Source organism: Python bivittatus, unplaced genomic scaffold (assembly GCF_059951505.1).
Source record: "Python bivittatus isolate LINGU-HERP-01145 unplaced genomic scaffold, Pbiv_v1 ctg000700_np1212, whole genome shotgun sequence".
Lineage (NCBI taxonomy): Eukaryota > Metazoa > Chordata > Lepidosauria > Squamata > Pythonidae > Python > Python bivittatus.
Window position 1 is genome coordinate 75882212 of NW_028277098.1, and position 26028 is coordinate 75908239.

The 26028-nt window shown below is 37.9% G+C and overlaps 1 pseudogene; it reads left to right on the forward strand.

Annotated features, from left to right (window-relative positions):
* LOC148214257 (uncharacterized) overlaps positions 1–23912 on the forward strand; it is a 69682-nt pseudogene extending 45770 nt beyond the window's left edge.
* Positions 23913–26028: the final 2116 nt, after the last annotated feature.

Genomic DNA, 26028 nt, shown 5'->3' on the forward strand with positions numbered 1-26028 from the left:
TTTGGAGACCTCCCTGGCTTGTTGATTTCATATGTAAGAATCCATTGTTTAGTTTTCTCATTTTAGTAGACAGGCATCTGCCTCCCCAACCCAACTTACCTGACCAGAGATAGAAGAAGTTGGCCTATAGGTCAATTGTGGGTCCATACAAGTGTTTATACTGAGGTTCAAATCTCCCTCAAGTCAAGCTCAAGTCAAGTTCCACAGGGCAAGGGCTATGGTAAAGACTCAATGGTACAATTGGTGCACAAGGTGAATCTGTGCAAAGCCCCCCCCCCCCCCCCAGCCAGAGCCGCCATGGGTCCAAGAGGATTGCACACCAGCTCTGTCCAAGGAAGTGATTATATGATTCAATCAAGTGGGTATAAAATTTGGATTCATATAATTTCCCTTGAACTTGGGTCCTGAACTGGAGGAGCTGTCCTGATGCATATGAGGTGTGTGTCTTCTGTCTTTGACTATCTGCAACAGGGGAACATGGGTATTATGCTGTGTACAGCATAACACCTTAGCATATGTTTTATTGTTCCTCAGCATACAGTTAATAAAAGTGTTGTGATTTGTACTGTTTATATGTGTCTATGTATCTTCTTGGGTACACTAATAAACAATAAGCATGCATAGCACTCATTCTGAACCTGGTTCTCTAGTTAGACTACAGCTGAGGGACAATTAGAGGAGTAGACTGCTTATTTCCTACAGAAGGAAAACTTATTTCCTACAGGAACACATAATTGCCAAAATCATATGTTTTCAATTAAAAAAGAGAATATTAAAAGCCCTTCATTGGGCACATCTTGGGTATTATGATATAGTATTACTATTAAAATCCTGAGGAGCTCACACAGAGATATTTCAAGATATCTGTAGAACATACTTCAGTGCAGGAAAGTCTTCAAACTGTCCACAGCAGCCTTGTGAGAAAGAGGAATGTCTTATTGCTGGGAGTCTCCTTTTAAGCTCCTAATAAATCACCAAAGCTCTCAACACATTGTGAGCATAAAACAACTTAAACATCTTCAAGCAATTAAAATTAAAAGTCTGGTTGATTTATGTGAAACTACAGAAAAAGTACAAATACTTGCCTTCCAAAACAAAAACACTACAGACAAGGAGGTGCATGAACAAGCTTTAAAATGGAACTCAGGTCTCAGGGAGTGAGGATGCTATTCCAACCCTGTGTGTTATGCAGCAATTTGAATAAGGTCTTAAGCAGAATATTTGCTTTAAAGCATTGGTGAGTGCGGTTTTACTTTAACATTATTAACTATTAAATATTAAGATAGTAATCACATCAATCTTTGCCCCACTGGTAGTTTTGCCCTATTGATTCCTCAGCCAAGCACATACACCAAAAGTCTGAACCTGCAGTTCCACTTGTAGTGAGCAGGATTACTAGTGCAACAATACTTCAACAGTAGGATAAAACTGACGTGTCATTATGTTTAAAGGAGATTCAGACATGTACAGTCATGATCCCATGGATGGGATGGAGTTGGGAGGTTAGATGGACCATGAGATGTTGTCATTCTGCTGAGTATTTATTGGCTTTCTTCCTGGCAACCACTGTAGGGTGGTTTATTTTAATATTTTGTAGATATTGTTGCTTTTATTGCTTTTAATGTGTTGTTAACCACCCAGAATCACATCTACAAGATGGGCCACCATATCAATCAATCAATCAATCAAATAAATAAATAAATGTTAATAATACAGAGAAGTTATTTGAGATGTATTAATTGGCTTTAATATTAATATTAGTATGAAGTACCCAGATATGGTCACTGTAGACTAGGTGTGGTGTCATATCTAAACTCCTTATTAAATCTAGCTTTTCAAATCCCTTTGCTTTTTTCAAATCCTTTTGTTTTTAAAACTTGAGGCAATGCAATCTGTATTCTACAATCTTATAGAATCATTTAGATTGAGGGAGCTATTTTTAATAGTTTTAATTTTTTGTCTTAACTGATACTTTGTTCTCCTTACATAATATATGTCTTTTAAGTGCATGTATTCCATTATAAGTAATATTTAAAATGTAACTGAGATCTGGTTAGCATCAATAGAAGATAATTTATTTATATTTTAAATATTATTTTTAAATTTAAATATTTTAAATATTATTTATATTCCATTTTAAATATTATTTTTAAATATTTTAAGTTTTAAGTATTATTTGTATTCCATTATAAATAGTATTTAAAACATAACTGAGATCTGGTTGGAAAGCAGACCACAAGGAAATTCCAGAGCTGTTGATTGGATTGAGAAGTAAAAAAACACAAAGTCTCTATTGTTCCAAATAAACAACATGGGTATTTCCATCTAGCCACTAGGAATTGAGCTTGCTTTGAGGAAGAGCTTATCTTTAATATCTTTTTTCTAATGCATCCACAGTTGGCCTATAGGCCAATCTCTTCAGTCTCTAGTCAGGTAAATTGGGTTAGGGAGGTGGCTGGTTAAACTGTTGAACAAAAACAGCTCCCCCTTTCTTGAGGTTAAATAGCAAGGGAGGAGTTTGCTGGAGGCTTTTTGTGTTGAATTTCTACTTGGAGCAGCAACTGGCTAAAGAGAAATAAAATAAAGGAATCAAAGACAACGGCCCACCCACCCATCCTCCACCACATTGTGGGGTACAGGAAGGAATTTAACCCACACAGACTTCTAGGAACAATGAGTAATTATATAGAGTGGTACTAGAGCTTAGATTTATTTTGTATCTGCTCAATGAACCACCCAGTTTTTGTCAAAGCTATTATTTCTCTGAGGTGTATTTGCCATCTTAGATGAGCCTACCCATCATTCCTTTGTTCATGCTTCTTTTTTGAAGCCTAAATTTTAATCTTTAAATCTAACAGCCTTCCTTGGTTCCCTCCCCACAACAGTGTTTTCTTAATGAATTCTAATTACTATTTTGAACATATATCCATTTGTGTTTTAGCAGATTGTAATCTGGCAATGTGCCTCGAAAGGTATAGGCCCATGAAGATTGGGTATCATATATTGGCTTAGTGTGCCCTTGTCTTTTTCAGTTAGCAGAAAAGGAAAGGGTTTTTCTTTCTTCTGGCATCATTCTGATAACTCTAGTTATGAGAAAGAAAGGAAGGTGGCATCAGCAAATACAGTAACTGGGTGATCCTGATTGTTGGGGCAGACCTGGGAAACCCCTTTATCTAAGGACCTTTTTCTGATGATTCATAAGGCACTGAAAGCAAAGCGAGCCCTTAACAGTTAAATAAATCTTGAAACACAACACACATGACACAAAAATGCCATTTTCAATCTATTTAAATGTGTTACCCTTTAAAAAAGAAAATGATACCAACTTCCATTACTATCTCAAAATGTCAAAAATTCTAGATGATACCTTCATAGTTTCTTCTTTTCCGCTTGAAAATCTTTCATAAACATTATACTTTGTTCAATTATGTTGAATGCTCCTATCCTTTGCGGGATAGGATCACAAATATTCTAACTGGTCTTTAACCTGCAGTTTAGTAAAGGGTACTTTTTATTTAGGGCTTTTTAAAACCTTATTTTCTAATCAAGTTCAGTTCCCTGCTATCCTTGGCACCATGTATTTTTTCTACCTTTCATTCTCACCTTTTTATGTTGATAGCTTAGTAATGTTCCAACCTAAGCAGGAGCTGAAATTCTAATAGCTAAAACTAAAAAACTAAAAAAATATTTGTCCAGCCCTGAAGAAACCAATTAATAGTTGTAAAATTTGCCTATTTTAAGTTTCACTCTTGTGAATCAATGCCTTTTTTCTAATTAAGTTTTACATTAAACCAGAGTTCTGGATTGGATGTTTTCTTGACTTTTCCACTAGTCTCCCTTACAGCATGTAATGACATTCCACATCAGAGTTAGGGAACTGAAGGCACTTCAGATATTGCTAAAAAATATCTCCAAGCATCTTTCTGTTTTGGTGCCATCCTTCCTAAGGATGCTGTGAGTTGCAGTTCAGTAATATATTGACTGCTACAGGTTGCCTATCATGATTTGTATTAAGTCCTAACCCATCCCTTTCAGTGTAAGGATTATTAGGCAGAATACAGAAAAAGAAGAGGAAATGGCAAGCCAAAAAAATTAAAGGCATGTGTTAACAACAACAACAACAACAACAACAACAAAAAGGAAACAGCAAATGCTAGTTTACTCCAACATAATTCACTGTAGCTTTCCATATCGTCTATCCTTTAAACTTCTCACCTCTCTCTTCTTGAGAATCAATCTTATCAGCTCCACCCAACCACAACTTTCCCTTCTTCCTCCTCTGTATACTCTTTCTTGCATTCTGGACTGGAAACAGTCAATTCAAGGAATGAGAAACCAGAATGCTGGCTAATTTGCATTTATAAGAAGAAAGGTAAAACACAAGAATTCAAATGGGTACTCTACTTTCAAATGAGACATCTGTATATGGGAAATTTGGGGTGGCAAAATTCTTGTCCATTTTTTCTTACTTTATCTACATAAAGGGCTGGACAGCTTCTTCCTTTTGTTTCCACCTGTTCCCTGTTTTGATAATAGTTCTTTTTATCAGTATGAGCAGTTACTGTAATTCTCACATTCATTTATTCTGGATCTTCTCCTTTATTGTTTGAACTGCCTAAGCTATCTATTTCACCATATTCCATCTGGACTGTAACTTCCTATCCTATGTATAGGTTTCCCATAAGGACAATTAGATGTTCTGGGATTCTCATTTTCCTTAAGGACATTCCACAGCTTGATATGGTCAATACAACTGAAGGCCTTTCTATAGTCAATAAAGCAGATGCTGACCTTTTTAGTATTCTTTGGATTTCTCAATTACCTAGTGTGCATGAGCAATAATGATTTGCTTTTTTCTGGCTTTTCTAAAACCAGTTTGAACATCTGGCATCTCCCTTTCCATGTAAGGCTCTAATCTGCATTGGATGACCTAAGCATTATATTATTAGCATGTGAAAATAAGGATACTGTATGATAGTTTGCACATTCTCTTAAGTCTCCTTTCTCTGGTACTGGTATATATACTGACCTCTTCCAATTTGTTGGCTGCTATGTCATTCTCCAAATTGGCTGGCATAGTTTGGTTAGAACCTTTACTAATTCTTCTTTTGCTGTTTATTGCTTTATATCCGTAGATACTGCATCAATTCCTGTAGCTTTTCAACTTGATAACATGGAGTGTTGGTCTAACTTCATCTTCTACTACTAGAAGTTCTTTTAAAGGACTTCTAAGGCAGGGTTTCCCAAACGGTAAGTTGTACCTCTCTTGGGGAGGTGCACACAGAGTCCAAGAACCTTTTAGTTACATTGTTACAATAAATCCACCTTTCCCAAAGTTTCAATGTATTGTTCTCATTGTTCATTTGTGTTCATTTTGGTGGAGCCCTTGGGGTTCTCTGAGCTTGGTTGTTTTGTTGCAAGTGTTTCGTTACCCGGCTAGGTAACATCTTCAGTGCTAGAAGGGAGTGGGGTTTGCTCTCTGTTTATATACAGTGGCTTGCCCTTTCAGTGTTGGGGTGGGGGCATTTTTTTTTCTTCTCCTGGTAGTTCCTTAGTTAGGGTAACCAAGAGAACCCCAAGGATTCCACAGTTCAACCATGAGCTACATATATTCTCTTCTATTGGTTCATTTTGGTGTTTGGATTTTTTGGGGAGGTGTATATATTAAGATTACACTAAAGGTAGGTATGATGGCAAAAAGTTTAGGAACCTCTGTTCTAAGGTATCTTGGATCTCAACATCTCCATGATACAGAATTTCAGTATACTCCTACCTTTGTTTGACCTTTGAATCAGTTACTATCTGTCCATTGCTCTCCTTTAGCATACCAGTTTTAGGTTGGGATCTTCTTCTGAATTCAGAGATATTTGAAAGATTTTCCTTGGTTTCCCATGTCTATTTCTATCTTTGATGTCTTTATAGATGCTATTGTAATACTGCTATTTGTGTCTTCTAACAGCTCTCCGAAATTCTTTGTTAAGTTTCTTCCTGAGATCTTTGTCTTTCTTGGCTTTGGCTTCTCTTTTCTATTTGGCAATTTCCACCATTTGTTCTGACATCCAATTTACTTTCTTCTGTTTTTTGATCTTTGGCAATCTTTTTTCACATTCATCCTTAACAACTTCTTTGAATTCATTCCACAGTTTCTCTGGTTCTGTATTAATGAGGTTCAGGACTTCAAAGCACTTCTTGATGTTATCCTTGAAAATGCTCAAGAGCATATAATGGAAACTGCTTGGCTTTGTTCTTCCACTTTAGCTTGACTTAGAACTTGCACATGAGCAGATTGTTATGTGTTCCACAGTCATCCCTGGCCACATCTTTGCTATTATAACTGAGTTCTTCCAATTCCTTGTGCCAATAATATAGAAAATTTGATTTTTTTGTACTCCATCAGGTGATGTCCATGTATATAGATGTCATTTTGGTTGTTTGAAGACTGCGTTAGCAGTGAAGAAATCATTGAATTGCAGAAACTGATAAGTCATTCTCCTGCTTTATTTCTGTTTCCTAGGCTATAGGAAACTATATATTCCTCCTTATTATTTCCAACTTTGGTATTCCAGTCTCCAACTGGAAGCTGCACATCTTGCTTGGATATTCTGTCAATTTCAGATTGAATTTGATCATAATACTCATCAACTTCCTCTTCTTCTGCATCAGTGGTTAGTATCATTATTATTAGATTTATATAAAAAATTCCCCTCTCACCCCTATGGGTGGTACGTGTCTTCTTCAGTCTCAGGTCCTGTACCAGAGGCCTGGGAGTTTGAGGGTTCTGCGCAGTATCTTAGCTGTTCCTAGCACTGAACTCTTCTGGACAGAGAGCTTGGATGTTGTTCCTGGGATCTGTTGGAGCCACTCTCCCAGCTTAGGAGTCACAGCCCTGAGTGTTCCTACACCACTGGGACCACTTTGGCCTTTACTTTCCACATCCTCTCTAGTTCCTCCTTCAGGCCCTGGTACTTCTCCACCTTCTCATACTCCTTCTTCCTGATGTTGTTGTCACTTGGCACTGCTACATCTATCACTACCGCTGTCTTCTGGTCTTTGTCTACTACCACGATGTCTGGTTGATTGGCCAGTACCTGCCTGTCCGTCTGGATCTGGAAGTCCCACAGGATCTTAGCCCTATCATTCTCCACAACCGTCTGTGGAATCTCCCATCTATATGAATGAATGAATGAATGAATGAATGAATGAATGAATGAATGAATGAATGAATGAATATATATATATCTTTCCATTCCCTTCTCCTATGCACTATGAAATGATGATCCACTTCATCATCCACTTTCTCTAAATCAACAAATGCAGAATAAATTTACTTTCTCACATTTATACAATGCTTAATGATTTGCTGAAGAGCAAGTATCTTCACATCCCTGAACAACAACGTGCACAACTTAAAACCACACCACACTTCCCAATTTTTGTCCACTGTCACCTCTTGTATCCTTTCAATCAAAAATTTTATAAGGGCAATGAATAATGGTATTCTTCTAATCATCAGGCAGTATGCTGTCTTCACATACATTACAAGTTACACAGCCATTGCATAAATAAGCCACATATATATTTTAGAATTTCTCCAATTGCACCATCTGTACTCATATCTTGTCATTCCCCAATATTCTCATAGCATTTATTACTTCCTTTTTATCATACTCCCTGTACACTAATATTTATAGCATTCATTTCTATTTTACTCTTTAACATGTCACTATCATTCCCATATTAATCTCAAAAATACTCCTTCCAGCATTCCCTCACCAGTTTCATTCCAAATTATTTCACCACTTTTATTTTTAATCCCATCCCCTCTGCTGGAGGCACCTTGTTTCATTCTCTTCCCCCACTCCTGAAACCATTTTTCATTTCTATCACAGTTGCTCTGCATTTCTCTGCCTCTTTTCCTCTTAACTGTTCCTTGCTTCTTTAACTAGATAATGAAGAGCCTGGGTTCACCCTGATATTGCTGAACTGGACTTTCCTACACCAAACAATAGATAGTAGAAATTATAATAAAACAAGATCTAGAAGATACAAGTGCTGAGACATACAATTTATTCTGAACTTCATAAGTGATAGTCTACATCATGTATATATGGCTGACTTTAAATCAGAAGAGAATGTAGGCAAATTGCCTCTCTGGGGCCTTCTCCATCAGTGGCCCCTGAAGGATTTACCTGGAAAGTGTATTATCTGGAAGGAAATAGAGAGCAGCATCACAATAGCAGCAGCATTGTTCTACTCAGTGCTATATATTCCATGTGTGTGTGTTGTAAAGCTTAAATAAAAACATCTAGATTGGAAAAAAAATATTAAGAGGAGACTGGAGCAAGTATCAGTGGTGGATCCTGTACCAATAGAGGGCTTTTTGGAAGCTGCCCAGGTATTGATACCTGCCCCCAAAATTTGTCTGATACTCAGTGGCAACCATTCCAACAGATTGTATAGCAGTGAGAGAAAAGAGGAGCAGGCCATTCCAATCAGCTATTCTCTCTCCAGCTAGGTGTCAGTCATTCCAGTATGCATCCTGAATTGTTTCTATCCCAGCTGATTTTCAGTATAACTGTACTGTAACTTTAAAAACTAGTGTCTGAGCTATCTTGTTTTTCCTTCTCCTTTTACATTATGTATTTTAACCTGTAAGCCTGAAGGGAAGGATTGTCTCACTATTGATATTTGTAAGTTGTTCTGGAGCCTTTGGGGCTGAAGGGTGGGTAGAAGAGTTTTTTTTTTAAAGTAAAGTTTTCATATATTCTGATACAGTTGGGTTACCTGATTATAGTCCAAAAATTCTTTCAAGATGTCTTTGTTCCCTAGCTTGCTGTAGTAAATAAGACTCAAGATAATTTGCAAATCAAGAGAGGAAAGAGTAACAAAGGATAAGGCAAGGACAGGAAGGAACAGATAAAGGCATCTCTAGCAATTTCATCTCCTTCCATGAATAGTTTTAAAAATAGGCAAATTGCACCATAAATATGGATGGACTTCAGTGTTTTCTAAATCAGTATGGTTTCTGTTTGGTTAATTTCACCCTTACATATTTTGATTAAACAATACTGCTCATTACACAATCAGTTCATATGTTTTAGGAGTGCAATGCTTCAGTTTTGATTCCAAGAAAAACGCAGTGAAACATGTGAGAGCACAAATGACAGGTGGTACATAAAATACTTTCAATACATTTTTAAAAATCTGTTGCAATCCTGAGTTTTAAAAATTGAAAGTATTTTTATGCCACCTGTGCCAACAAATACAGGTATACTTGTCACAGACAATAGATTCAGTTTATATCTCACAAGAAAACAAGTATTCCTTCTGCTTAATATATGAAACAGCACCATGTCTGTACTTTTCCAGTCTCTTGGAAACTTACATGGATGCCTTTAAGATGGGTGGTTAGTCCTTCAGCAAATGGTAAAGTTCAGTCAATGCTTTATAAGTATATTGGGAATTTTAGAGCAGAAGGTGGATGCTGTGATATTTAAATACAGCAGCTTAACTGTGACTCTTTGCCTCATCCCAGTGCCATAATTAGCACAACCTAATCAAGTGTTCTGAGAGTCAGAGCAAACTGGGTACACACAGCTGGCCTGGCCTCGGGCTTCAGGATAACACAAACTGAAAAGCAGCCTGCTCATTTAGGCAACCAAAAGTCTTTCTCACCCACTGACACCTGTTCTCAAGTCCCATCTATGGTAACAGAAAAGAAAAAAGAAAAGGTCCATTTTTCTCTCTAGCCTTTTGCACATTTGTTATTATTGTTATTATTTACAAGATGACATCTCTTCCAAACTGACATTCTCTATACAGAAAAACAAACCAACAAACCTCCTCTGAGACATTCTTTATTTGGAATGTCGTGAAGTTCACACACTTTAATTTAAGGGTCTTTTTCCACTTTAATCATGAAAGCTATGAGGGAATAAAAGTCCCATTGGGGGACTGGAAGTAGGTGCTCAAGGAGCAGGTTGGAAGAACCATGAACTTTCGCACTTGCCTAGTCAGTCATTCAGTTACTGTTACTCTATTTATATCCTGCCTTTCCACCAAACTAGATTAACAAGATGGCATAAAATACACACACTCACAAAATGCACAAATGAAAAAGAATGAATGAAAAATAGCACATCTATTAACACATGATTAAAATACAGCTAAAACTGTTTTAAAAATTCCTTTAAAAATTCAAAACATTGGGTTCATAAAGATGGAGTGGAAACCAAATGCAACATCTGATGGAGTCCATTACATAATTTGCCCTCTGTCCATCTCCCCTTGGTACACCAGGCAGGACCACATGTGCAGCAACAGCACCCAGTTTTTTCCATATTAGTGCCACTGGGCTTCTGCCGAGAAGGAAGCTTCTGCTGTCCATCATATGAGTTGGGTTGCTTTCATCCCAGCTGGTTATACTAAGAACTGTAACTTCAGGAGTTGGCTCTGAGCAGTGTCAGTAGAGGGAGTAAAATAAATCAAGATGGCAGTCACAGAAGTGTGACCAAAGCCTCATCTCTTTGTAAACGTGTGTGACATTGACAAACGTAGCAAGGGTGTGGTGCTTTGATTGTGCAGCCGTGACCACCATTTTGACTTTTTTGTCCCTATATCTTGTAAGATACCACAGTTTCTGAGCTTCCCCCCCCCCCCCCATTTCCCTTCCCAACCCTTCTCCTTTCATGTTATGTATTTTAGGTCATAACCCTAAGGGATTCTCTCTTCTATTTGTAACCCATTCTGGTAATAGATAAAAAATGAGGTAATATCATTTACATAAAGAAAATATAAGATTGACTGTACATAATCATACGTATTCTGAACATGTGCAAATTAATGGTCATGTTGGGACAAGTTCAGAAAGTTTCTTCAAACTTCTAGGATCAGCACTGTGGAAACAAGGAAAATAAGCCAGCTTCTCCGCTAATTCTTTTGAGGCTGATCTGAACATTTCTTACATTCAGAGACCTACTCATTAACTTAGTTATATCTCTAACATTTTTAAAAATCACATCTATCAAATTGACACATTTGGAAGATACGTTTTTAATAGATTCCAAATTTTAAAAAACCGAAGGAAGCAAATGGAAAATAGCCCTTTGGTTTCCCTTTTTCTATTTCATCAAGGAATATAGAGCTTTGCTAGCTGCCTTTGATTAAACAGTACAATAATATTTCTATTATGCTTAAAATTTCAGAATTCATATATTTATCTGGTCTGAACAATGTTATGCTTCAGGATAAAGGATGAATAGCTTAGAAGAAAGTTTAAATATTTTCTTCATACGTTTTTTGATTTAAAAAGTTACAATTGTCAGTCAAGAGAAATTGTGCATGATAGATGTGGGAATGTAATACTTAGACAAGGCTCATTCAGGTTTCATTTAAAATTCCCTGAGAAACGTTTTTTGGTCTATGGTGATCCTAATAATTTCTTAGAGCCCCTGTACAGCAAGTATTATGAGCATACTATTTCTCTGCCTAAATTTCTACTATCATCTCTGTTAATGAAATGTAAGATTTCTTCTTTATGAGGGAGCAGGTTTGCTTTATTTATTCTTTATCCAATTTACATCCCATTGCAATCATAGAAGATTCTTGGAGGTTCGCAATAATAAGCAAAGCACAATAATCAATCAATCAAACAAAAATTTTACACACGCATTAAAACATAAAAAATATTATTCATGTATGAATATGGTTTTTATTGTATTTTTATTGTATTTGAATTAATATTTATTTTTTGTTTTTATTGTAAACTGCCCAGAGTCCCTTCCTAGTGAGATGGGTGGTGACCAGATTTGAAATACAAGTGAGATGGGTGGTGACCAAATTTGAAATATAAATAAATAAAAATTAAAACATCCCAGAATAAAACATGGTGTCAGAACCCATAGAAGCTCCATGGAAAGCTCTCAACTTTTTCCAGAAGGCCGATAATGTTAGAAAGAAGTGGACCTCCAATGGGAGACCATTCCAGAAGGCCAGCCCCATTACAGAAAAATAGCACTTTCAGGCTTTGCCCCCCACCCCCACCTCCCCAAAAGGAGGAACAACCAGCTCCTTTGGCCAGCATAATCAAAGTGATCAGGCTGACTCAGGGAGGTGCCATCCTGCAGGTAACCTAGTGCCAAGCCATAGAGGGTTTTATAGGTTAAAACTACCACTTTATATTGCAGCATAGTACTCTTTAGCGTGGATCAATTTATGCTCTATTAATGATGCACTGAAATATGTATGGAGCAATCACAGTTTGGACCATCGGCAAATAAAACTTGCTTCAGTCTTTTTTAGAGATATTTTTCCAGCTCTGAACAGCAATTTTAGATATTGTTATAATTAATACAGGTGTGAGAATCATCAAAGATTCAGTTCAAATTTGAAATTCAAAGACAGCAGGATTTAATCAGAATTTGAAGTTCAAAAGTAACAAGATTTTATTTGAACTACATTGAGATTGGATTGGACAAATTGTGTGGATGGGGATATAACAGAGAAGCATATTTGCCATAATGGCATGCAAGAATTGGAATGGTAAATAGATTCGTTACAGGAGATTAACCCTGAGAAATTTCAGCAAGATATCTTCAAGGATTCTGAAATATTTCTCTTCACTTTTTTAAAAATAGAAATTGCAGGGATGAGGAAGATACAACACAGCAGCCTCCAAATTATCTAGTAAGCTCATAGAAAAGTTGAATGGTACCAGTGCACCAAGTTTCCTACTCCAGATTAAAACAGAAACTTTCCAAAACTGTTTAAAATAAACTAAAGATCTAAGAACCTACCACACACTCATTTTTCTTTTCCTAGACTGGCAGGTTTGTTGGCATAGGTAATTTGAAGTTGCCTATAATCTTGACATAAAACTGGATTCCAGAAAAGATGAAAACTAGCCAGAATGAAATTCAGCTATTATCTGCTTTCTGCAACTAAAAGTTGGTATTTGACTTTAGTATTCAAAGATATATGGGGCATAGCTGTGCAGAGATCCTGATTTCAAGGGCAAGATGTTGTTTCGAACAGGCATGGGTACACGCTTAACACCTTAAAGAAACTGTCTTTTCTTGGGTGAGACATGTGGTGACCTACAGGCCCTTCCTTCCTTCCTTCCTTCCTTCCTTCCTCCCTCCCTCCCTCCCTCACACACACACACACAGTGTTCCATGGTCACCTGATCGCCATTTGCAACCTCCTGCTGGATTCCCCATTGACTTTGCTTTCAGAAGCCAGCAGTGAAGGTCACAAATGGTGATCATGTGACTGTGGGATGCTGCAACCCTCCTAAGTGCAAGCCAGTTGCCAAGCACCTGAATTGTGATCATGTGACCCTGGGGACACCGCAACAGCCACAACAATGAGGAATGGTCATAAATTCCCTCGTGCCGGACCATCGTAACTTCAAATAGTCACTGAACAAGTGGTCACTGAATGAGGACTACCTGTACTGGGAACTAGTGTCATAACTTAGCATTCTCCTTAATATGTATGACTCATTCAGATTTGTATTTAAATTTTCCAACAGTTTCCTTTAAAAAGGCAGTCTGTTGTTTCTTTAGTTTGAATAGATCTTACATGGCATTTTAAAGTTTCTTTTCAGCCTTCTGTAAAGAAGTTCATTTTCTTTATTTGCATATTATCTGTTAAGAAGTGAACTATTTCTTATATTTCACAAGAAGTCTTGGGTAACTGTCTCCTGGTTGCTGGGAGTTCTTTAGCTCTCACCCTTTCACAATTCCTTTGACACAGCTCTTCAGAGGCTATCTGAACATTCAGATATGGCGGTAGCAACACAATTTCCACTCTGAACTGTGCTTATCTGCCACAAACAATAGCCAAACGTAAGCACACTGTTATTACTTTATTTAACTGCCTAAATGGGAGTGGGGGGGGGGTGTCTCTCAATTATCCTGGTCATCTTACAGTTGAGTTACTGTAATGCGCTCTATATGAGGATGCCCTTGAAGACCATATGGAAACTATAGCAGGCCCAGAATGTGGCAGCCAGGCAGTGTTGGGAGCATTGTATTATGCTTACTTGACTCCGCTGCTTTGCGAGCTGCACTGGTTGCCAGCTGGCTCCCAGATACAATTCAAGTTGCTAGTTGTCACCTTTATGGGCTGGTTTTCTGAGGGATCGCCCATCTCCAATTGTTTCCGCCCATCCAATACAATCAAGCAGAATGGGTGTGCTCCAGGTCCCATTGGTTAAGCAGTGTCATCTCGTGGGACCCAGGAGGCACACCTTGTCTGATGCAGCACCTGCCCTCTAGAACAACATCCCCACAGAGATTTGTGCAGTTCCCACCCTTGTGATGTTTTGGAAGCTGTTAAAAGCCTGCTTTTGTTCCCCAGGCCTTGGGATAGGGTGGTTTGGGAGGAAGGCTTTTCATTTTGTTATGTTTGTTATATCTGCTGAATTGTTTTCCTGGTCAGCCAGGGTTCTTTTTTACTTGTATCTCCCTATGTTACTTGTCTTTTTTATTTGTAAGCTGCCCAGAGTCATCAAAGGTTCAGGTGGTCTCTACATTTTGAAAATAAATCAATAGTTAAATAAGTGCTCACAGACAACATTATTATTTTTGTCTTGTAAATAGGCATTAACAGACCCATCCTTCATGAATCACCCATTTAAGCCAATAGCCAGCATGCCATTTTATGTTAACAGTTCCAAAATGTAACTACACACTGTCAAAAAAGAAGTCTATTCTCTTGATGTCCTACTACCCATATATTTCATTGGGAAACCCTGAGTTCTTGCCTTATGAGAAGGAGAGAAAAAAGAAGTTTCTCATAGTCTGTATGGTGTCATCTCAGAGCATGTAAATGAATGTAAAGAAACACCAGGAGAGAGCTCTCTGCCCATAATTGGATTTCTTTTGTCTCTCCTGATGTATATTATTCTAGCTTAGGCAGCTACACTAACATGATAAAATGCTGAAGTGAGTGACATTTCATAACAGAAAATGTGTTCAGGAAAAGCTTGAATTGTTAAGTATCTCCAGCAGATTTCCAGAGGGGACCCAGCCCTAAGCGTCATAGCATAAAAATAATTTAATCCTCACCTGATAAAAGGAATTGTTAGAAATAACTCACTTCTTGTCTTATTGCTTATAGACTAATTCAGGAGTTTATTATTTATTTGGCAGGTATTTAGCATAACAAATCAATTTAAGGTGACACCTGAGAATAAGTAATTTATACTGAAAGTCAAAATCAAGATTAAAAAGGAAGATTAAGCATCTTGTTTGTATAAGCAGGACATTTTGATCCATAACCAGGTCTCCAATGGCTTTTGCAAAGGGAGGAGGGGGGTCGGCATAACTACTCCAACTATTTGTTGTGTCAAACTGTGCCATTTTTCTAGTACCTTGTAATATAGAACAGAAGATTAGGAATGTTTACTAAGAGCTGGAAGAAACATCCACTTATATTCAACAAGTGTCAAGCTCTCTAAAATAAAGATCCTGAAATGACAATATGCAAAATTTCTGTGTCCAATTTTTCATTTTTGTTGAGACCTTATTCCCTCCACTAAGGATTTAACTTCAGAGTTCAATTGCTCCTCATGTATAATCAGAAGTAAGTCCCACTGAGTCCATTGGGATTTACTGCAAAATAAGAATAGGATTAGAACCTTAATGTTAATTTCCTGTTACCTTACATTCAGAAATTTCTATGATGTGACTTTTCTTTAAGGAATTAGACTTCAGCAATAGGCTACCTACCAATATTTGATGTGATAACTCATGAAGATTTGAATAGTGATGTATTCAAAAGCTAAACCATGCCTGAAAAAAATGTCAATTTACATAGAATTCAGAATTCACAGATTAGTATTTGGCATTTAAATTTCATTTCTATGTGTGTGTGTGTGTATGAAAGAGAGTACTTCAGTACAAAGAGAAGACATTATGTACAAAGAGATTTAAAAATAGATTTATACTGAACTCTATTTCTCATGGTCATTTTACATAGCATAAAAATCCTATATAACCTAAAGGAGATTAAGTATGCATGAAGGCCCTAAATGAAATGGGCTCAGGGTTCTGGAGCAGTTTGTCAGAAATGAGACAATTATTTTCAGCACTGAAGCATTGTCAGCATACGCCCTTAGTCATTCCATCAGCATTTCAAAACCTCTGCAGCTAATCATCCACTCAGCCATCAGTTAGAATGTTGTGAGCTGAAAAAAAGGCATTCTTTGTTGATGGCGTCTATTTGTAGATGTCCAAAAACGTGTGCAATTCCTCAGGTAGCCAGAATGGTAGCATGGAGTTATGACAAGAGTCTCAGGAGAGTTATTTAGAATAAAAATAAAATAATGAATAAAAGGAAGTTCGAGTGCATTTCTTTTCTAGAGACGAGCATTGGAATGAACCATAAAAGCAAGACTTTCCTTGCATAGCCTTTCCTTTTTTCCAAGTACACCCCTATAGGTGTGCTCAGAAGCATTACTTGTATGTACTTGACTTGGCTATCTCAGGAATGAAGCAGGGTTGATTCTGGTGTGTACTTGGATGGGGCATCTCTTGGGAATTGCAAGTCTGTTAGCTAGACTGGGAGGTTGAAACCACAGCCCAGAAGAAAGACAGTGGCAAACCACTCCTATAATTCTTCTGTGGATATTGATTGATTGATTGATTGGATTGATTGATTGATTGATTGATTATGTGCCATCAAGTCAATGTAGATTCTTAGCAACAGCATAGATAAATTTTCTCCATGATGATCCCTAACCTGGTCTTTCAGGTCTTCCAATGGTGCACCCACTGCTACTATAACTGAGTCCGTCCACCTTGTTCTTGGTCATCCTCTTCTCTTTCCTTCCACCTTTCCCAGTATTAGAGCTTTTTCCAGAGATACAGTTTATGGATATAGTCACCAGGAATTGGGCTTGACCTGACAGCATTTTTAGCTTCTTATTGCATTGGTTGCCTGTGGTAATCCACCAAAATGGGCACCAACCCTCCAAAGCAGAGGACAGACCTTACTTGTCCACATTTTTGGTCTTTAAACATTCTTTATCTGGGGTATTTCAGTTAAAATTGGAGAATTGTTTAGTTTCAGAATTCTTTTTTCTGACATTATCTGTAAGGAAAAAAAAATTATCCTTGAAAATAAAAATGGATGAAATAAGAGAGGGAGAGAGAAAAATCTACACAGAGAGAGAGAGACACACACACACATGCATGCATACACCCAGACCTATGCACTTATCCAGAACTCCCTTTTTATTAGTATATCCAATAATCCTCTCTAGCTAAGTGGATAAGTTATTTTTTAAAAAATCACATAGTGTAATATGTACCTAAAAGTTAAAAGATTAGAGGTCTTTTGAATTCAACTAAATTCACAATTTGTTTCCAGCAATTTTAATTAAATTAATGACTGGAGGATAAAGGCAAATCATGAATTAATTTAACTGGAAAATCCTATAATCAGCTGCAGTAATCAAAAGGTAATTTCTATTTCTTTCTGTTTTCCTTTAAAGATCAGTTCCAGGGAAAAAAAGGCACCAAGAGGATAAAAATGGACCCAGGCTGCCTTCATGTACAAGGATAAGGACACTTTTACTCAAGGATTCTGTGCCAGTTTGAAAGTAGTTCCAGACATCTAATGCTGAAGAATTGAGTCAATTTATTTTTGGCTCCACTGCTGTGAAGTTGAAACCTCAGCAAAGCTAGTTGGTTTTATTTTGAAATGCTGTGGCTCCATTTCCCAGCTGGGTTTAACATATGACTGCCTATATGCATCAGGCCACAGATTATCTGGGGCAAGCCCATCATTTCTGTACAGGACTTGAAACTATGAACCCCTACAGATCCCAGACCCAAGTACTAAAAGCCTGGGGGACTCCACAGCAGCCTAGCTAAGACATCCAAAAGTTCAGGCAGGGCTGCAGGGTAGTTGGTACAGCAGTAGTACCCTTTGTTTGACCTTATAGCCCTATTTTATATGCAGGTATTCACATCAGGTTACCTGTGGAGCAACATATCTGGTTACTACCAGTATCTCTCAAATGATTGCCACTGTGCCCTCTATTTGAATTCACTGTTATGGCTGCTGAAATACTTGATATCCAGGAGGACAGATCTTAGAAAGGGTAATATCTCTGTGCCCACCCAATCAAATTTCTGTGATGTAAATCAGTCTGCATATTCATCTATCATCAGTTAGTGAACGGATACAGACTTATTATGCAGTCTTATGAGGCATAGTTCTGGCAGGAGCAGACCGAGACTTGGTGCCCAGCAATCATGCCTGATGGTCATTGGACAGAAGCTGGTGGCTAGAAGTAAGGATCTGTGCCAAATTATTGTCATTCCTTCTCCTGAAATGGCCATCCCCACATCTCCCATTATATGCACCAGTCCCTGTAGACATTATCCTCCTGGCATTCTCATTGCCCTGAGGCTTCTCCCCTCTATCTCCAATGGAGCCATCCCATATAGCACCATAGCTCACAACCCAATGGGATAGTAGACTAGAACAGTTGCCCTCATTGCTACATCTACTGTAGGTAACCTCCATAAGCTACCCAAACTATAAAACTTCCAGATCTTGGTTTCCCACCCTCAGGACCCTATTCCCATTGGGGTGCTTCTCTGAGGGAAGTGGCCTCTACTTTCACTCTTGAGGGAAGCATCATCCTTCACTCCCCACATTTCACCCAGAGGGCAGCAGCCTTCCTTTATTAGCTCTTCTCAACCAAACCTAAAATGTGAAACAACAGCAATAGCAGCAAAAGTGACCACAGGGCTTCCTCTATTTTGCCATTCTTCAAAATACCCATTTCAGTCTGATTTGCTCTCAAGTATTTACTCTCTAGCCACACCAACTGTACCAAAGCCTTTTCTTTGCTACTGTCACTCAGTTCTCTCCTTCTAGGCCACCTACACACACCTGCCTTGTCAAGAAGGTCCTGTGACAGAGAGAACTAGCTAAAAAGCTCAAGCTTTTTGTAAAGAAAGAAGGATAATTAGGGAGGAGGAGGAGGAGGAGATGAATATTTTGTCATAAGTCAAGGTGGATAGATTCAGTTACAGTAGTAATGGTTGCACCATTGTAAGACTTGAAAGACCAGGTTAGGGACAGATTGTCATAGAGAAAATCTATTTATGTGGTTGCTAAAAGTTGACACTGTCTTGATGGCACATAATCAAAATCAATTATAAAGCATCAGGTCTTAGTTCTAATAGAATTTAGTTCAATCATACTGAACTATACTGCTGTCTGTATGAATATCAATCTTTCAATATGTTGGCTTGTTTGTATAGTGGGAGAAAAGGTTTCAATAAAGTCTGGATGTTTGGATATAACACTATGTCTTCCAGTGTAACCTATTTAAATAAAATTGCTTAAGATTGATAGTATGCTGCAATGCAAACACAGTGAAAAAAAAACCCTCTGTACATACTCAGGGACTAGCTAGTTGAAATCTTTTCTTCATGTGGATAGGAGATAAGGTACATTCATAGCTAGTAGGATGGTGAAGAAATAAAATATTTACAATTTTGGATGAAGACTTTTCTACTTTTTTATATGATCTAAAGTATCTGATGAGATAATTTATATTGTATTATTGCATATTGACTGATTTCTTTAGCTGGTAATTTTTCATGAAAGCGTGTTCAGGGCATAAAAACTAGAAGCGATAAGAGTATTTTCTTAATCTTTTATCCTACTATTATTTGTCTGGTAAAATGTCTCCTCTACGATACCTCTTTTTCTCCTGTGGAGGAAAATATGTAAAGCAGTTTCAACTATTTGGAAGACAGTTTATTTTCTCAAAAGATACTTTCTACCAATTCTTGGTTTGATTTTAGCATTTTTGTATGAATAAAGGAAAGATTGGTTTGAAGTCAGCTTTGCGTGTTTTGCATACTGATTAACAGAAAGGTGGGACAGTTATACTACAGCATCTGGTGATAGTTACATTATCATTCTTCTAATAGCACATTTTTCTGATATTAGCCTAATGCTGAACCTAGATAATGGGAATAGGAGAGCAGGAAACTGATTAATCTGACCTGCAAACCCATACCAGATGTGACTAGCCTTAACAAAAGGAAAGGAAATGATGTTTCACTTAATGAACAATTGCAACATATTTTCAGATGATTATGTTCATCCTAATGGATAGGGTGAACTGCTACACAGTAGCATATTTATAGTTGCCGTCCTCACCCACCATGTACACAATGTCCCAGATCAACTACATCCCAATTATTTGTCACTTGCATGTGGCTGCCTTTTCACTGAGAAGAATCATGACCTATTTCAGTTCACTGCAGTTACAAGAGTTCAACATTAATTTAATTGCTTTCACAACAGCATCAAGAGGAAGAAAGAAGTTTGCTATAGTCCAAAGAAGTAGATTGCTTTCCATTCAACAGAAGAGGCCACCTCAAGATGATGTCACAATGCAAGCCCTGCCCCCTTTTGTATGTGCACTATGACTTCACATCATGTCCCAAAGGGGTGGGGCTTGCCCCATGACAGCATAACACCTCTTTCATAATTTTGATGAAAACAGACAGAGCTGCAGGTGCCCACATTCCTTCCTCTCTATCTTGATAAAAGAGAAACTCACCTGTTCAATCAGGTCTTTTCAATTTATTTAATGATTTTCTAAAAAGTGTTTTAAATACATTTTCTTTTATCTTCTATTAGCCTCTGCATTCTGGATTATATAAAAGTGGGACATCAATAATAATACTATTTCTGACCTTAGGAAGGGCAGGCAACTCAAAAGGCCATGGCTATCAAACATGAAAAACATCTGCCAGGTTATCCCACCTCCTTTACATGAGTGATCTGAAGCTGTATGGAAAAACATCATCTGAAATGGAATTGCTGCTCAACACTGTCCACATATACAGCCAGAATAGTGCAATGGAGTTTGGATTGGACAAATGTACCACCCTGACCATCAACAGGGGAAAAATAGTGAAAACTGAAGGAATCAAGGTGCCCAATGGAAATAACATCAAGAGTCTGGATGAAGAAGATCGCTACAAATACCTGGGCATCCTTCAGGCTGACAACATCAAGCACACTGAAGTCAAGAAGAAAGTTAGTAGTGAATACATGAGAAGAGTGAAGAAGATCTTAAAGTCCAAACTCAGTGGCAGAAATACCATCAAGGCGATTAACTCTTGAGCAATTCCAGCCATTAGATAGACAGCTGGAATAGCGGACTGGACTCAAGCTGAACTAAAAGCCCTGGATCGGAAGACCAGAAAAATAAGGACAACAAATCATACCCTTCATCCATGCAGCAATGTTGACAGCCTCTACTTACCAAGGAGCATAGGTGGGTGTGGAATGTTACAAGTACGCCAGACAGTTGAAGAAGAAAAAAGAGCACTGGACGAATATCTGAAGGACAGTGAAGAAGATGCATTGAAGCTAGTACACCATGAAGGTTTACTCAGTACCAAAGAAACCAAACTGGCCTATAAGAAAGACCAAATGAAGAATAGAAAAGAGACATGGCAATGCAAAGTATTACATGGCCAGTACACAAAAAAACTGGTAGGCAAAGCAGATAACAAGAAGACTTTGCAATGGCAAACAGCAGGGAAGTTGAAGAAAGAGACAGAGGGGCTAATTCTGGCTACGGAAGACCAAGCCTTAAGAACAAATGGATAGAAAGCCAGAATTGAGAAGACAGCAACAGACAGCAAATGCCACCTCTGCAAAGAAGCTGAAGAAACAGTGGACCACCTAGCTAGCTGCTGCAAGGAGATCGTGCAGACTGACTACAAACAATGGCAAGACAAAGTAGCAACAATGGTGCATTGAAATAGCTGCAAGAAATACCATTTGCTTGCAAGCAAAAACTGGTGGGACCACAGAACAAACAAAGTAATTGAAAATGAAGACACTAAAGTGCTCTGGGACTTTACAATTCAAACAGACAAGTACCTGCCACACAAGACCCCAGACTTAACAATTGTTGATAAGAAAGACAAAAAAGTCTGGATAGTGGGTATTGCAATACCTGGAGACAGCAGAATAGAAGAGAAAGAACTAGAGAAAATCATACAATATAAAGACCTGCAAATAGAATTAGAACAACTATGGTAAAAGAAAGCAAAGATAGTACCAATATTTATAGGCACCCTAGGTGCAATCCCAAAACATCTGGAGCACCATCTGAATAGCATCAGCACTGACAAAATCGCCATCAGTCAATTGTAAAAAGAGCTTTACTTGGAACAGCTTATATCCCACAACAATACCTTTAGCAACATCAAACAACATCTGCCTATCTCCAGTCCTTGGGAATGACTCGATAGGTGGATAAAAATGCCAAGTCCAGTCTAAACATCTGGCTGACTGTGCAACCATAATAACAACAACAACAACAACAACATATACCTATCTGAAAAGGAAAGATTTACTCCCTGAAGAACAAAAAAGGTGCTGCAAAAACTCAAGGGGAACAAAAGACCAGGTATTGATTGACAAGTTGGTTTTGAAGAATTCGAAAAAAGGAGGAACAAGTTTGTTTATGGCTTGGATAGACTATAAAAAAAGCATTTGATTCTGTTCCACATAGCTAGATTAAGAAATGTCTCAAAATTTTTGGAATCAACAGAAACATTCAGCAATTTATGAATACTTCAATGAACTTTTGGTGAATGAAGCTGAGGGCTAAGGTGGAAAAGTTAGGAGAAGATGAAATTAAATGTGGAATTTTTCAAGGTGATTCATTATCACCTTTACTCTTTATACTATCAATGGTCCCATTACAACAATTTTGAACAAGACAAACTGGATATGAATTGGCTAAAAAAGGAGTAAAAATTGCACATTTACCCTATACGGATGATTTAAATCTATTTGGAAAAACAAAGGCTAATCTGGATTCCTTGTTAAAAAGCACAAAAGAATTCAGCAAAGTTATTGGAATGCAATTTGGAATCAAAAAGTACAATTACAAGTACAACAGGCAGGCAAAATTGTTGAAGATGATGGAATACAGCTTCACAATGAAGATTTGATAAAGGCAGTAGCACCAGAATAAGTCTACAAATATTTGGGAGTTTTGGAAGCTTCCAATTTATTACAGAGCCAAGTCAAAGAAAGCACTTCTTTGGAGTCCTTCGGGTTCTCTGAGCTTGGTTGTTTTCTTGCAAACGTTTCGTTACCCGGCTAGGTAACATCTTCAGTGCTAGAATGGAATGGGTTTGATCTCTGTTTATACTGTATACTGTGGCATGCCCAGCCAGTGTTGGTGGGGGTATGGGTTTTATTTTGTTTTATTTTTTCCCCCTGCCAGTTCCTTGATTAGGGTCTTGTTTACTGCTGATTGTAAGTCTGGTGATAATCTTGGTGTTAATGTCTGCTTATCTGGGTGATGATTGCTGGTGAGGAGATGTTCTGGTCTTTGTTTCCTTTTTATTGTCTCTTTTGAATAGTGTGTAGATGTTGTTTATCTCTATGTGCCTGTTGATGGTTGCCTTCTCTGAATTACAAGCTTCCAGGAATTACCTCACATTTTTGGATTTAGCTTGGTCTAAGACGCTGACAGTTTCCCAGTTCTCTTCTGTTGGAAAGCACTTCTGCCAAATATATTAAACAAGTTCAAAAAAAAATTGAACTCAAAGCTAAATGGTGGAAACATCATCAAAGTAATCAATACCTGGGCAGTCCCCATTATACGATATACAGCAGGAATAGTTGTCTGGACCCAGATGGAACTTGGTAATTTGGATTGGAAAACAAGAAAACTAATGACAGTATACGATGCTTTACACCCAAAAAGCAACAGTGATTGGCTGTATTTGCCAAGAGCTGAAGGGGGCAGCGGACTCCTACAGGTGAAGCAAACTGTGGAGGAAGAAAAACATGGCTTGAATGACAATATTAAGAAAGTGAAGAATCCTTATTGAAGGAAGTCAATCAAGGAAAGCTTCTGAAAACAACAAAGGTAAAAGCTGAATACAGAAAAGAAATAATTGAAAACCAATTTGTTAATTGGAAGAACAAGCCAATGTATGGTCAATACTTGAAGGATGTAGAATGAAAAGTGGATAAAAACCCCACATGGAGCTGGTTAAGATCAGGAGTGTTAAAGAAAGAAACTGAAGGCTTTATTTTAGTGGCTCAAGAACAAGCTTTGCCAACTAATTGCATAAAAGCGAAAATTCATCATGTAACAAACAACAGTAAATGTCGCCTTTGTAATGAAAAGGATGAAACAATTGACCATTTGATCAGTGGTTGCAGCAAAATTTCACAAACTGACTATAAGCAGCATCATGACCGATTTGCCAAAATTATTCATTGAATACTTTGCCAGAGGTTTGGATTTGAATGTAGCAAGAACCACCAGGACCATCAAGTTAAGAAGGTTTTGGAAAATGAGCGGGTTAAGATCTTATGAAAGTTTAAAATCCAAACTGGCAGGCATCTTGTTCATAACATGCCTGATATAACAGTCATTGAAAAGAAGGAAGTCTGGTTCATTGATGTTGTTATACCAGGTGATGCTAGGATGGAGCAATACCTTTGGAGCAATACCTAAAGGACTCCCTCAATATTTAGACATTTTGAATTTATTGGACCTGAACACCCTAATTTTAGGGGGAAAAAAGTCTTGCTTCGAGCTGCCTATATCCTCAGATGCTACCTGAATAATTCTTAGGTCCTTGGTTAGAACTTGAATTATTAAGTTTTCACCAGTCTTTGACTGTGAATCTAATTATAGATTATCCATAACAACAACAATAATAAACATTAAACTGTAAAACATAAAGAAGAACCCAGGCCAAACCCTCCCCCCATTTAAAATCTCAAAATACACACATCACAAATACACACATCACATACATTCATGCCAGACCCAGAGCTCCAGTGCCTAACATCCTGGTCCCAAAGCACTTAGAGTTGAGAACCTGGAGGCCTGGAGAACTTACAGAGTTACCCTACAAAACTGGATGCTTCCTGTTAATGTACAAATGTGACTTTTTGATTATTTATTTAGCCTTTGTTATTTTTTATAATAGGAATATCAGAACGTGTCATTTCTATGAAACAAAGACAAGGTTTGGCAGCTTAGAACATGCTAAACATGATGTCTATGATAGTTGGTTCCCATTAAACATACATTCCAGTACTAGTGAAATATCCCATTCAGTTCTCATTAATTACGTGAAACAGCAGTTTATTGGCCTTTTTATTTACCATGAACATATAATGGTTTGCCTTCTTCATAATATCAGTTGCAAGCCTGTGAGGGTTCTTTGCTTTCCAAGGACTGGACACACCACAGCGTTGCAAATCTGTACACAATGCTTTATTGCAGCACACACCTTCCCCAACAACAGGCTATTGCTCTGGGTCAACTCCACCCATCTAGGACTTGCAAGTTGCTGTTGCCACATAAATATGTCTTTAATACTCAGTCCTTTATATTCAGTTCCAACAAAAGTCTCAAAGTCTATAAAGTTGCATACACCCTTTACCTTTTTCCAAATGTTCTTACTCTAGTTGGGATGAGGTGCTGCTTCAGTGCAGTTGTTCTTCTAATTGCTACTGAGCTCCTGACAAAGCTCCAAGCTCCAGGCAGGACTCCCACTAGGATATGCTGTTCACCATAACTTGTGGCTCTGGCAGTTGAATGATAGTCCTCTTGCCGACTTGTAATAGCTGCCAATCTCCAGACGTCGCCTCCACTTCTCCGTCTGTTTGCCATCTGCTTATCACCTTTTCTCTTACACACACAGCTTCCTCACTCTGTCACAGCATTTGCTTTTCTAAGCTAAGGGCCTGGGTGGGGTGAGGCTGCCTCTGGATGTTGGCACTTCCTTGAAAACACCAGGGTGTTGCTCAATTATTACAGGCAGCTGGAATGCCAGCTTGGATGCTTGTGAGTAAAGTTGTCAGTTAATGAATGAATGTATGAGGGAAATGGGGTGAGAAGCATTTCTGCCTGGCTGCAGCTACTTTTCCCAAACTCAGAGAGCAACCCCAAGTTCACTCCTTCACAAAGCCTCATTAGGCTTT